Consider the following 12628-nt stretch of genomic DNA (forward strand, 5'->3'; position numbering starts at 1 on the left):
AAGGCTAAAGTGTACTGCACTGCCCCATCCTCTCCACTCCCCACCTTCACATGACGAGGCAGGGTTGGTTATCTTGTATGCCTAACAGAACTATAATTGGGATGTTTTATCCAAAATAATAAGCTTTGGTTTGTGCTTGCTCTGCAACCCCAAAACGGTATACTGGGATGTGATCCTGGTTTGCAGCGGAGTTGCAACCCATAGTTTGTTGTCTGGAATGAAATTTTGAATTCTACCTTTTAGTAGTGACTTTCTCTCCTTGCACAAATAACCCATACCCTAGCCCTTACCATTAGAACTGCCATATCTGTCTGAAACACTGACACAAGCTCTTTGCATTGCAAGCCTGTAATGTATTTCTGGCTACAGTCTGTCCTGTTTTTAGCACTTATTTGCTAAGCAAATTTTGGAATTGATCTGTATTTCTCCAACCACATAACAATGATACCTTCTGAGGTGCTACCGAAATGCAAAATATTTCTGTCTCTGAAGACAACACTATGTAAAACAATTTTGTTGATCCCCTTTAAAAAAAATAAAATCATTTTCATAGCAATGGTTGGAGTAATACATAACAAATTTGTGCTCGCCTTAATGATTGAAAGGCAGAGGCAGATGTGCCTCTGTTGTGGCTTTTGCCAGGATCCAGAAAGCCCATTTACATGTTGCCAAAGAACTGAATGCACACAGCAGGGTTTTTGTTTTTTGTAAAACCCGCAGATGAGTGATTTAGTTTTTTTCAAAAGAGGTCTGCAGGATGGCTTGCCAGCCTGGTTTGGAGAAAAGCTTTTGCTGCAAGCTGGAATGGAGTGTGTGTGTCCTCTTGCAAACTCTGGAAAAAATGTGTGAATGAGCCTTTTTCGTATTTTTTCCTCTTCCCTCAGTATTTGCAGATCAGGGTCTTTCTCAGCCTCACTTGCAGATGCTGGGGATTAAATCTGGGACTGTCTGCTCTAGGCCTGGACGACATATCAATATATCACCCAGGACCAGTATGAGGAGCAGATCGCGATGTCAGCTTCACTCAGCGGTATATCGCTGGTGGAACTGCCACCACTCCTGAGTCCCTCTTCTAGTGACTTCCTCCTGTGAGCATTGCTAGCAGACGGACTGAGGAGCGGTGGCGGTTTCGCCAGTGATATATCATACTGCGTAGAGGGAGAAAAAGGCTGTATCGGCAAGGCGCCGATACATCTTGTTCCTCCCTCTGCATCTTTAAACTGCTTGGCTGAGGAGTGTGCGGTTGCCATTCCCCTCAGCTGAGCAGTTAAAGGATCCCCCAGCCTGGCACCCCAGCTGTGCTTACTAGGCACTGGGGTGAAACCGCCTCAGCTTCTTCAGTGAGAGCTGTGGCAATTTCACACGGCGGCTCACAGGCTGAGACCAATGTACAGTGGTACCTCGGGTTAAGTACTTAATTCGTTCCGGAGGTCCATTCTTAACCTGAAACTGTTCTTAACCTGAAGCACCACTTTAGCTAATGGGGCTGTCCACTGCTGCTGCACAATTTCTGTTCTCATCCTGAAGCAAAGTTCTTAACCAGAGGTACTATTTCTGGGTTAGCAGAGTCTGTAACCTGTAGCGTATGTAACCTGAAGCGTATGTAACCCAAGGTACCACTGTAGATTGTTTTTTCAACATTGGGGTATATCGCCAGACCGTGATGTTTGGCTGGTGATATGCTGTGATGTTGAAAAGCTGACATCGCCCAGCCCTAGTGTGCTGAGCCACAGCCCTTTGATTCCCCAGTACAGTGGTACCTCAGGTTACAGACGCTTCAGGTTACAGACTCCGCTAACCCAGAAATAGTACCTTGGGTTAAGAACTTTGCTTCAGGATGAGAACAGAAATCGTGTGGCGGCAGTGCAGTGGCAGCGGGAGGCCCCATTAGCTAAAGTGGTACCTCAGGTTAAGAACAGTTTCAGGTTAAGAACAGACCTCCAGAACAAATTAAGTTCTTAACTCGAGATACCACTGTAATATGGTTTGCAGTTTGCTGCAAGGAGGAAAATTAAGGTACAGAGAACAAACACCCAAAAGGAAAAAAACAGAGGCACCTACCGCTTCCCAAAACGGATCTGTTAATTGGCCTTCTAAACATATTGTTCAGACCACAACTTCTCTGTCATTACAGGGAAGTGGTGTACTTTTAATGCCTTGGGGTAGGGGGTGGGAATCAGGATTTGACTAGTTCTGATTTCTTTTTGAATAGTATAAAGAACTTTGTGGCGTCACAAATCTTCCTTTCAGTACCTGAAATATTTTCCCAATAAAATGTAAAGAAGAGAAGACAGGATTATAGTCATTAGGGCTCCTATAAAACCTTGTAAAAAGGTTTTCTTAACTATTTTCATTTTTGCAGGAAATGGTAGACTGCAGCATCTTTTATTACTGGCTAAGATGCATGAATGAAAAGGCTGGAAATCTGGCATTTCAGAGAAAATATTTTCTGGGTAACCTGAACATATAAGCACAGATTCATACACACTTAATTAGGTAATCCACACTTATACTATACTGATGTTCCCATGAACTGGCCCTGCCCAATATAAGTATAGTACTACAGGATCTGTTCTACGTCAGAGTTAGAGAACCTGTGGCCTTTCAGATGTTGTTGGGCTCCTAATTCCCATCAGTTGCAACCATTATGCCTAATGGTCAGGGATGACAGTCAGTGGAGACCAGGGCTGGAGAATGGAAGCACACTCCCAGTCTAAAAGAGCTTTCCCATCCCGACACCTGTAGTTGGTTAGGGATGCTGAGAGTTCTTAGGAAAGCCCTTTATCCCTCATAGCAAGAATTTTAAGAGTAGTTTGGAATCAATCCCTCTTCCTAGGGAATTCTGGGAATTGTAGCTCTGTGAGAGGAATAGGGGTTTCCTCTCAGCACTCTTAACAAACTATACTTCCCAGAATTTTTATTTTTATTTTGGGCGGGGGGTGGGAAGAGCTATGAATGCTTCAAGTGGTCTGCTACAGTTTCCCCGGTTTTCTTTCCCTTCAAAAGCTTTTTTTAATGATCTGCAGTAAAGTCAGCTCCTTGTTTTAAAATTTCACATTTCATTGCTACCCAAATCAGAGGATGGCCTGCATTTCAAATGCTCTGAAAGTTACTCCCAAACCTACTTTTGCTCCAAATGATAGCGTTTAAGCAATGGGTTAACACATGACAGTGGATGCTAATTAGCAGGTGTTTCAGGGTGTGACAATCTGTTGACATTTATTAGGGTTCAGTTGTGTCTGTTCCCAGTGTTCTGTTTAAACATGCACCTACACTGAGTAGGCTGCATAACCCTGTTTTCCCCACCCTGTGTGTCAGGTAGAGATTTCTTCAGCGTGGTGTGGACACAGACAGGGTAATGTTGATCAAACACTTCACAGAGGTAGATCCCAAAGCTTGGATACGGGATTGCATTTTGAAGAGCATGTTGTCTCCAGTTTGTCTGGGAATCTGGAAGGATACTCTTCATCTAGTCTTGTGGCATAATTAGGGTAAGGAACTCTGCCAGAGCTGATATTAATAGGAAGACATAAAATTGTAATACTTTATTCATCACTCAGGTGTTTAATGTAGGTGATTGTGACTCTGTACCAAAGCAGCTTCGAAAAAGGGGGAAAGGGAATGGGAGAGAGGCAAAACAACAACAGTTGAATTATAACTTGCTCTTATATCAGCCTAATTAGTTTGAATGCATTTTGTCAGGCGTAGGAGGTGTCCAGAAAAAGCCGTAGCCTTAGCCCCTGCTGTGGAAAAGGTTTATTTTGAAGTACATGGCAGGTGGACTCCTGGGCATTAAAATATAGACAGTGCAGGTGGGGGGAGAATTTTTTAATACATGAACAGTTGAAGCACTTAGATGTGGTAAGCCTGACGGTCCACGAGAAATTTGCAGAATGAAGTTGGTTTTATGGGTAATGAGCAAGAGCGGGTGTGTGCACGTGTTTATACAGCATGGGAAAAGACAGGGCTGCTATACGTCCAGATTTCCCCAGACATTAGTGGGATTTCAGAGGCGGAATTGACATCCAGGGGGAATTTCTGAAAAGCGGTGCTTTGTCCAGACTCTTAGGCAAGTCAGTTTTGGGGTCTTCCTTTAAAAAGATCAACAACTTTCAGGGTGTCCTAGTTTTTACTTTTTGAAATATGGCAACTCTAGAAAAGACATAGTACACTGTATACTTGGGGACAGCAGATAGCAGCCAGCAGATCAGAGCAGTGCCTTTAGTTCTGCTGTCAATCCCTTCCCCCTAGTTATTTTTCTGCTGTTCCTTTTCTTTCTCTACTTGCTGATAGCTTTGCTCTTCAGACAGTTGTAGGGAGAAGGAAAAGAGATGCAGTTGGAAACGCCAGCAGGTCACTGAGGTGAGAGAATTGCTCTCTGTCTCTCACTAAAAGTAAAACTTGTTCCAACCTATATTGCACTACTTGAGATGAGAGGCAACCTGTTGAATACTTTGCTACTCTGAGATTGTGTATTTTTGGCAACATGCTCAGGATCTACTATAAAGTCTGGACCCGGAATGCTCTTGGACATGGGCTGATGGAGTGCCATTTTGGTGTTCATATGGAAAGTTTACAAGTTGCGTGCAAAACTGTATAGCCCAAGTAGTAAAAACACTGGATTTTAGCTAGGATTAATGTGGCAAGAAAGGCAAAGGGGTTTGGTCCCTCAATACATGCGAAGGCATCTACCAGACTATCTCAACTTCGCTGGCCGTTTAATAGGATGAGCGAGAGTCTGGAAAGGCCTGTTCTCAAAATACTGCGGGCATGAGCCAACAAGTCATTGTTTTGCCTTCAAGGGCTATCGGCAAGGGTGTTGTCAGTCAAACTCTCTACTGTGAACCTACCCCAACTGGTATGTGTCACTCGTTATTTTAGAACATGCTCAGACTATAGTATGTCATCTCTATGAATCACCTCCCTTTGTCAGACTTGAACTGTAGGCATGTCTGCTGGGCTTACAGCTGATTCTCACCAGAGAGGAAAGGTAAGCTAATTACCTTTCTGAAATGCATGGCCAAGGAAAGAGCTATTTGTCTCCACCAGAACATTTGGCTTTTGCATGGGCCTAAATAGGACGCCGGTGGTGCTGTAATCTAAACCACAGAGCCTAGGGCTTGCCGATTGGAAGGTCGGCGGTTCGAATCCCCGCAACGGGGTGAGCTCCTGTTGCTCGGTCCCAGCTCCTGCCAACCTAGCAGTTTGAAAGCACATCAAAGTGCAAGTAGATAAATAGGTACCTCTCTGGCAAGAAGGTAAATGGTGTTTCCGTGCACTGCTCTGGTTCGCCAGAAGCGACTTAGTCATGCTGGCCACATGACCCGGAAGCTGTATGCCAACTCCCTCAGCCAATAAAGCGAGATGAGTGCCGCAACCCCAGAGTCGTCTGTGACTGGACCTAACAGTTGGGGACCCTTTACCCTTTAACTTTAAATAGGATCAAGCTCTGTGTCAGCATAAAATACATGCAAGATATACTACTCTACCTGTAGCTTTGCAGTCATTCTCTTTGCACCTGTTGGCATTTATTTTTGGTATGCCTTTTACCCCTTAATGTTGAAAGGTCAGATTCTCTGTGTTTTCCTTCATCCGTTAATTAAAAATGAGCCAAAGGTCAAATTGACATGACTCCCTTTGTTAGCTGTGTGTTGTTGTTTTTTGAAGCGCTCTCCGGAGGAAGATCACATCAGTTTATATAGGAATCTTGGGTAGCACAAGACTCTAATAATGACTTTACAAAATGGTAAGGCCAGTTGGATATGATATTGCTGTTTGTTGTGACAAAATGCAAATGAAGAGCATGCTGACAGCAAAAAGGCGTTTTTCCCTTTTCCAATTCAAAGCCAATTTTAAATGGACCTGCTGTAATTTGTTCTCTACCAGTTGCAGTTGGTGGGAATATTTCTCCTCTTAGGAGTGAGTGCCTACACACTTGCTCAGCTGCTAGACTTTGCTTTTGATTTGGAATAGATAGGACTTCTCCATGGAACTGCAGTGTCGGCAATGCTTGTGTTTCTGGATAATGAATGATATTCTTTTCCGTCTTGTGAACTTGTAAATATTTAAAGTGCCCTAGTGGCCCAGAACACAGGAGTGCGTTATAACAATTTGCATTTTACAGCCATCAGTATGACTAGTGCCTGTAAATAACTGACTGTTATTGCACTTGTAAGTCCTTTTTATTAGGTTTGGCTTTCGGGGACCAGGGTTAAGTGCATACAAGGGCCGGGTAGAATTCATTATGTTTTAGCTGTTTTAATGGAGATTTAAGTAGGTATTCCGTACATCCATTTTTTCAGTGGGATTTTGGGAAAAGAATTTTATGTTTAATTTTTAAAATCTCTAATTCAGAGTCAGGCAGCATGGGGCCTTCCAGATGTTGCTGGACTGCAACTTCCAGCACCTCTGGCCATTGGCTATGCTGGCTGAGGATGATGGGAGTTGAAGTCCCACAACATTTGCAGGGTGCCACATTGGCTACCCCTGCCCTAATCCATCAAGCTTGGTAAGTAAGGTTAGATAATCAAAAAGCCTGAGATGGTTTTGGTTGTGGCCCTCATCCTCCATCCCATCACTGCCCCTACAGCTACTCACTGAATACATCTCTGTGGCAGCAAGGCTGACTTTGATAAGGAGGATTTCTGTGTGCTGGGCTGCTCTCGTCTAGTTTGTGTCAAAGGGAAAGGAGGAGGAGGTCCTTAGGGGGCTATAGGTAAAGTGTTTGCAGTGGCGTGAAAATTGAGAAATTAATGGAGAAATGTAGAACGCAAGCTGCCTGTGAATGGGATTATCATAGTACATGTATGTGTGTATGTTCATGTGCATCTTCTTAGAACGATAAAATACTACTTCTTTTTGCATAACCATGGTCTTACTAAACATATCTATACCAAACAGTTGGAAAATTAATCACTCATTGTTTTTGCTGCAGCTGAATAATGTAGCTTCCCCTCTGAAATTACATTCAGATTAGCCCCAGGAAAATTCTAAGAATACCACGAGTTGTATATCCAACTTTATGTGTCTACAAGTTCCACTCATGCCCTGGGACTTCCCCTTCGTCTCGTTTCCCTGAGCGCCCTCAGAATCTGCCTCCTGGGTCTTCCAATCCTCTAGGGCATATTTTGAGAGTGTGGGTTGGCTGCAGGGGAGAGATGAAGTTTTCTTGAGCAAGAGGCAGTCTGTACTAACAGAACAACAACAATGGATCTGACCCCAATGCTTGTAGATTTGGTTCAGAAATATGAGGTTTATTATTCAGTGTCCTGGTTAGTAATATTTCACAATCAGTGTTGTTCATTTTCCCAACCTGAATTTAAACTAATGTTTGTGCTGGGCTTTCTTTTATTGGTTGAGTGAAGCAAGGCCTTTGATTTAACTTGACCATTTGACATCCAGAGTCATCACATGTCAAAGTGCATGGTTATGCACGATAGAAAGGGCATTGATTAAGGCTGCAATCTGTGCATGCTTACCTGTGAACAACCCCCATTAAACACCATGGAGCTTCCTTCCAGATAGAATTGTCCTGTGATTCATTTTGCAAGCACCATTAATTATGTTACAAGTCGAATCTACCCATTTATATGCGTTGCTGACTTGTCCCCTGCAAAATTGTTTGTTATCTTGTTGTTGTGAGCTGCCATCACAACCGCTTGTTACTGGTGTGGGAATAAACCATACAATGTGGAAAGAGTTGCATGATGAGCCAGTACGCAAAGGTTGCTGAATGGAGTAGCCATCACACAGAGATCGTTTCAAGTAGCAATAATGTATGATGGTAATATTGGAAAATCTCAGTGTAGTGTTTTTATGGCAGATTTGTGTAGTTGTATTCTCAGTACTGAAACCCCAAAGTTACACTTAACATTCTAAGTAATTTATCATGTCAGTTGGATAAGGATTTTCCCGGGTTTCCTTACAGTTTCCCGAATCAGCTGCATTTCAGAATGAAGTTAGGAAAAGCTCCTGTGTGAATTAATCACACAGTATTTCAGAGGAAGACAGTGGAGAATATCTGAAAATTGCTTATCTGTGCTGCTGTTTTGGTGATCATTGCATCTCATTCATGTGCCTTACAGTTGCACAAGCAAATCCCAAATTCACACTGCCTTGTGTACGAAAAGCTATTGCCTATAAGGTGAGATTCTCCCCAACAGAAGGAGTAGTATGTGTGGTTGTATTCATATCTCTTTGACTTACATGTAGTTCAGAGGAACTCACATATAGTGTGGTTGTGTACATATATAGCTTGGATGCATACAAAACCTGGATTCAGTTCCATCCTCTGTAGCAGCAGAGCTGGATAATGCACACCACATGAATAGAAGAAACAAACCAGCACAAGTGGTTGATGTTGTATTGTAGGGCTCTGCTATAGAGATGATGGATTGTGTGATATGCATGGGGCAGTAGCTGGAAGCATGTTGTGTTCAGTGGGTTTTTAATACAAGATGGTAATTACATATCTGTTCACTGTATAGTTCCACAAACTGAAACTGCTACATGTACTGGTCTAGGCTTAGGTTGATAAAGGGATGGAAAATGTTAGAAATCCTGGTATGATTTTTCAAGGTCCTCCATTATGTAGGTCTAGGTGATGTATCTTAGGTGCAGGAGATGCCTTTTGAAGATAGAAGCTGAGGAAGTATTGCTTGAAGTCAGCCATGAATATGATGACATACCATTGCAAAGTGAGTCTGCATGGTAGTGTCACCAACCTGAATAGAAGGGAAACAATGGATAGAGATGAGAAAATGGCAAAACTTGGTGGTCAGATGAATTATGGCATCATCAGAGATAAAATTTCTTGTAGCCTTCCATTTTGTGGGGAATGTTGGTGCATAGAATTCATGGCTGCCTAAATAGTATTCACCAGGGTACTATCGCTAGACTATAGCTTCTAAGGAAGATAGTGGTATCTCATAAATAGAATTGCCTATTTGGGGGTGAGTTTGGGGTGGTAGTTGGAAGGCCTCTGATTTGGTCCGCAGTCATACCTCAGAAGTTGAACGGAATCCGTTCTAGAAGTCCGTTCGACTTCCAAAATGTTCGGGAACCAAAGCGCGGCTTCTGATTGGCTGCAGGAAGCTCCTGCAGCCAATCGGAAGCCACGACGGACGTCCGGGTTCCAAAGAAAATTTGCAAACCGGAACAATCACTTCTGGGTTTGCAGCATTTGGGAGCCAAAACGTTCATCTCGCAAGGCGTTCCACTTCCGAGGTACGACTGTATTGGGGTTTGTCTGCAGATTTATTTCTGTATATCGTTAGGAAATAGTGAAGTTGGTTACAAAGTTCTTTTCCATATTCCCCAGCAGGTCCTCCAGATGGTGATGACCTGTAAAATGTGGTGTTGGAGAGTTGCCTCTCACCCTCCCATGCATAGTCCCAATTTGTTCATGATGACCATAGTCCTCCTTTGCCAGACTCATGTTTATGATGTCAGAATTGTTTCTCAAGCTCTATGTGGAGTCATATTCTGTATGACTGAGGGAATATAATAAGTAATGCTATTTTCCAAACAACCCTTGTGCATGGTAAATAAAACATACAGTAAAAAAATAAGAATTCTTGTCTGGTGTTCTGACCATCCAGGACTTTCTGTGCAGGGCTGCTCTTCCTGGAATACTAAGACCATGGTTCTGTATTGGCGCACTGTTCAGTGACGTGATGAACATATTCTTTGAGTCTTAGAAACAAACCTCCAGGTCAACCTAGAACTTTCTGATATGTGTGGATCTAGTGAGGAAGAAGAACATTTCCCAAGATAGAACATTATGCAATATGTGGGAGGGAGTGGAGGAGTAGGAACAGGAAGTGCAAGTGACTCGCTGCTTTATTTTTTTTGGTATTCTTCTTTGTATGTTCCAAAACAGAAGCTTCACATCACTTCTCCCACACTCCCTGCAGTGAGAAGCACAAGCTCTCAATGTGAGAACAGTTTGCATGGGGGACAGATTTCCTCTAAAGTGCTTCAAGGATTATAGCTGTAGGGTTATTGTGGGAATGAATGGGGCTATTGCTATGTCATTCACTCGAGTGTGTATTGGAGACTAGAGATCCTAGACTGAACCTCTGGGCATGCCATTCATTCTGCCCTGGTTTGGCAGGAACATCATAACCCCTAATCCAACTCCTCAGGCAGGAGCAGCCCACCTCCTCTTTGTTTTGACTTTTCCTGGAGATTACTTGGCTTCAGTCTGTTGCTCATGGGGCACATGTGTGAAAGCAGCTGAAGTGCCATTCCAAGCGTTTAGCCTTTCTCTTGGGTTGCTGTGTTTTTCAGTGACTGGCTAAACCCGCTGTTACAGGCATCCCTATTCAAGAGACCCTGCTGGGGTGGTGTTTGTGAGTATTTAGATTTGAGGAAGTTGAAGACGATCCCAACAGCCTGCTCTCTTCTGCATGTGAAAAATGCAAAAGCAAAGCCTTAGACTTGACTACAGAGAGGGGGAGGAGAGGGGGATGAGAGAGAACCTTTTAAACACACCCAAATGACCCATCTCTACTTAGCATGAAACTTAGCAAGTTACACCCACATTCTGAGCCAGAAGCGGAATGAAAGACTCACGCTTCCTCATTTTTTGTTGCTGGCTGGATCTGAGTGCTTTGTGAAATGAGACCAGAGGATATGTTGGTGCTACTGATTAATGGTAAGTGGTTACCTTTGTAAAAAGAAACTCTGATAATTCTCCTGTTGGATATACTTTATAGCTCTTTTTTTGACTCCCCCCCCTCCCTCTGTGTTTGTGTGTGTACACACACTGTGCGTTGTGGTGTTGGTTATGTGCTGACAGAATTATCACCTGCATGGTTCTTTCCTCTGTTTTGAAAAGTAGGCATATCTCCCTCCTTCATGTACAATTAAAAGGTGCATTTTTTCCGAAGCATTTATCCCTCTTTGCAGGGCAGTAGCAGGAAAAGGCACATGGTTTTTGAATGTTAAGAAGTGCTGGATTTAGTAGCAGTATTTCCTGAGAGAAAGAGAGGCATCTCATGTTACTCATTAAAGATGCACCTTTTCCCAAAGCTGTCTGGCTCCATAATTACCAGTTACCTTCTCTAGAACAGTTTAAAGCCATCTTGTGAAAATTTCCAGTATCGTTCACGATCCTGTTACGAGTAGTGAAATCTTGAAAACTAGGAAGGTTGTTTCTATAGCATTTACACATGTAACAAAGGGCTCTGGTCTGCTGCTGTTGGACTTTCAAACTATTTCTGAATGCTGCAGTGCATTCTACAGGGCTACTCTGAACTTTATTAAGGCAACCCCAAACTTTTGTGTTAAGGCAACACAGCCCTTTTGTAGTATTATTGTTTGTTTGAGATATTGAAGCAGTGGTTCCACTGCCCCCTTGCTTCCATAAATTCACTCCCAGTGCCCCTTTCCCTGCCTATAAAAAGCATTCAGGTTAGCAGTCTGCATTTAGTTACTTTTTTATTTATTAAATTTGTATACCGCCTTATATCCATAGTTCTCAGGGCAGTTCACAACATAAAATTCCCATACAGAAAACACAAAATGCATAATAAAAATAAGAACAGAAACAAACCAATAACCACTCCCCTTCCACAGCACAATTTAGATTGACTAGATGTCAATCAGCCCAAGGCCAGGTTGAAGGGGAATGTTTTTTTGTCTGGCACCTAAAGGTGTATAATGAAGGCACCAACTGAACCTCCCTGGGGAGAGTATTCCACAAGCAGGGAGCCTGCAGAGAAGTCCTGTTTGTAAAGTGATACAAAAAGAAGGAAAAAGGAAAAAGAACAAAACACAGAACTGTGTAAGGGGGGGGGCATATGAATATATACAAAAAATACCCTAACCCATACATTCTTTTATAAGTTTGATATTATTATCCTAATACTAATAGAAATATTAATAGTCTACTACATTTTGTATTAATACTACATTTTGTATAGGGACGCAGGTGGCGCTGTGGTCTAAACCACAGAGGCTAGGGCTTGCCGATCAGAAGGTTGGCAGTTCGAATCCGCGTGGCGGGGTGAGCTCCTGTTGCTTGGTCCTTGCTCCTGCCAACCTAGCAGTTCGAAAGCACATCAAAGTGCAAGTAGATATATAGGTACCGCTCCGGCGGAAAGGTAAACCGCGTTTCCGTGCGCTGCTCTGGTTCGCCAGAAGTGGCTTAGTCATGTTGGCCACATGACCTAGAAGCTGTCTGCGGACAAATGCTGGCTTCCTCTGCCAGTAAAGTGAGATGAGTGCCGCAAACCCAGAGTCGTCCGCTGCTGGACCTAATGGTTGGGGGTACCTTTACCTTTACATATTGTATACATTTGTTCCAAATATTGTCGTATTTATCCAAGCAGAGTCTATGTCTGTTCGTAGGTTGCAAGTGTTATTATCAATCCACTGATTAAAGGAGATATTATCTTTACTCTTCCAGTTCATCAATATCAGCCTCTTGGCTACCATTAAAGGTAAAGGTACCCCTGCCCGTACGGGCCAGTCGTCTCCGACTCTAGGGTTGCGTGCTCATCTCGCTCTAGAGGCCGTGAGCCGGCGCCATCCAAGGACACTTCCGGGTCACGTGGCCAGCGTGACGAAGCTGCTCTGGCGAGCCAGCACCAGCGCAGCACACGGAAACGCCATTTATCTTCCC

The 12628-nt window shown here is 43.3% G+C and overlaps 1 protein-coding gene across 13 annotated transcripts in view; it reads left to right on the forward strand.

Moving 5' to 3' along the window:
* TIAM1 (TIAM Rac1 associated GEF 1) overlaps positions 1-12628 on the forward strand; it is a 188100-nt gene that overhangs the window by 64668 nt on the left and 110804 nt on the right. For 2 of the 13 annotated variants that reach the window (XM_083611259.1, XM_083611257.1), the window contains exon 1: positions 10349-10657. The exons of 9 other annotated variants lie outside the window; for them this stretch is intronic. The gene's annotated coding sequence lies outside the window, so the exon portion shown is untranslated. Of the gene's footprint in view, positions 1-3285; positions 3492-10346; positions 10658-12628 lie in introns of those variants that run through there. 2 more of the 13 variants (XM_083611254.1, XM_083611248.1) reach the window with 2 other exon arrangements.

This window comes from Podarcis filfolensis, assembly GCF_964270895.1.
Source record: "Podarcis filfolensis genome assembly, chromosome: 4".
In the NCBI taxonomy this organism is placed as follows: domain Eukaryota; kingdom Metazoa; phylum Chordata; class Lepidosauria; order Squamata; family Lacertidae; genus Podarcis; species Podarcis filfolensis.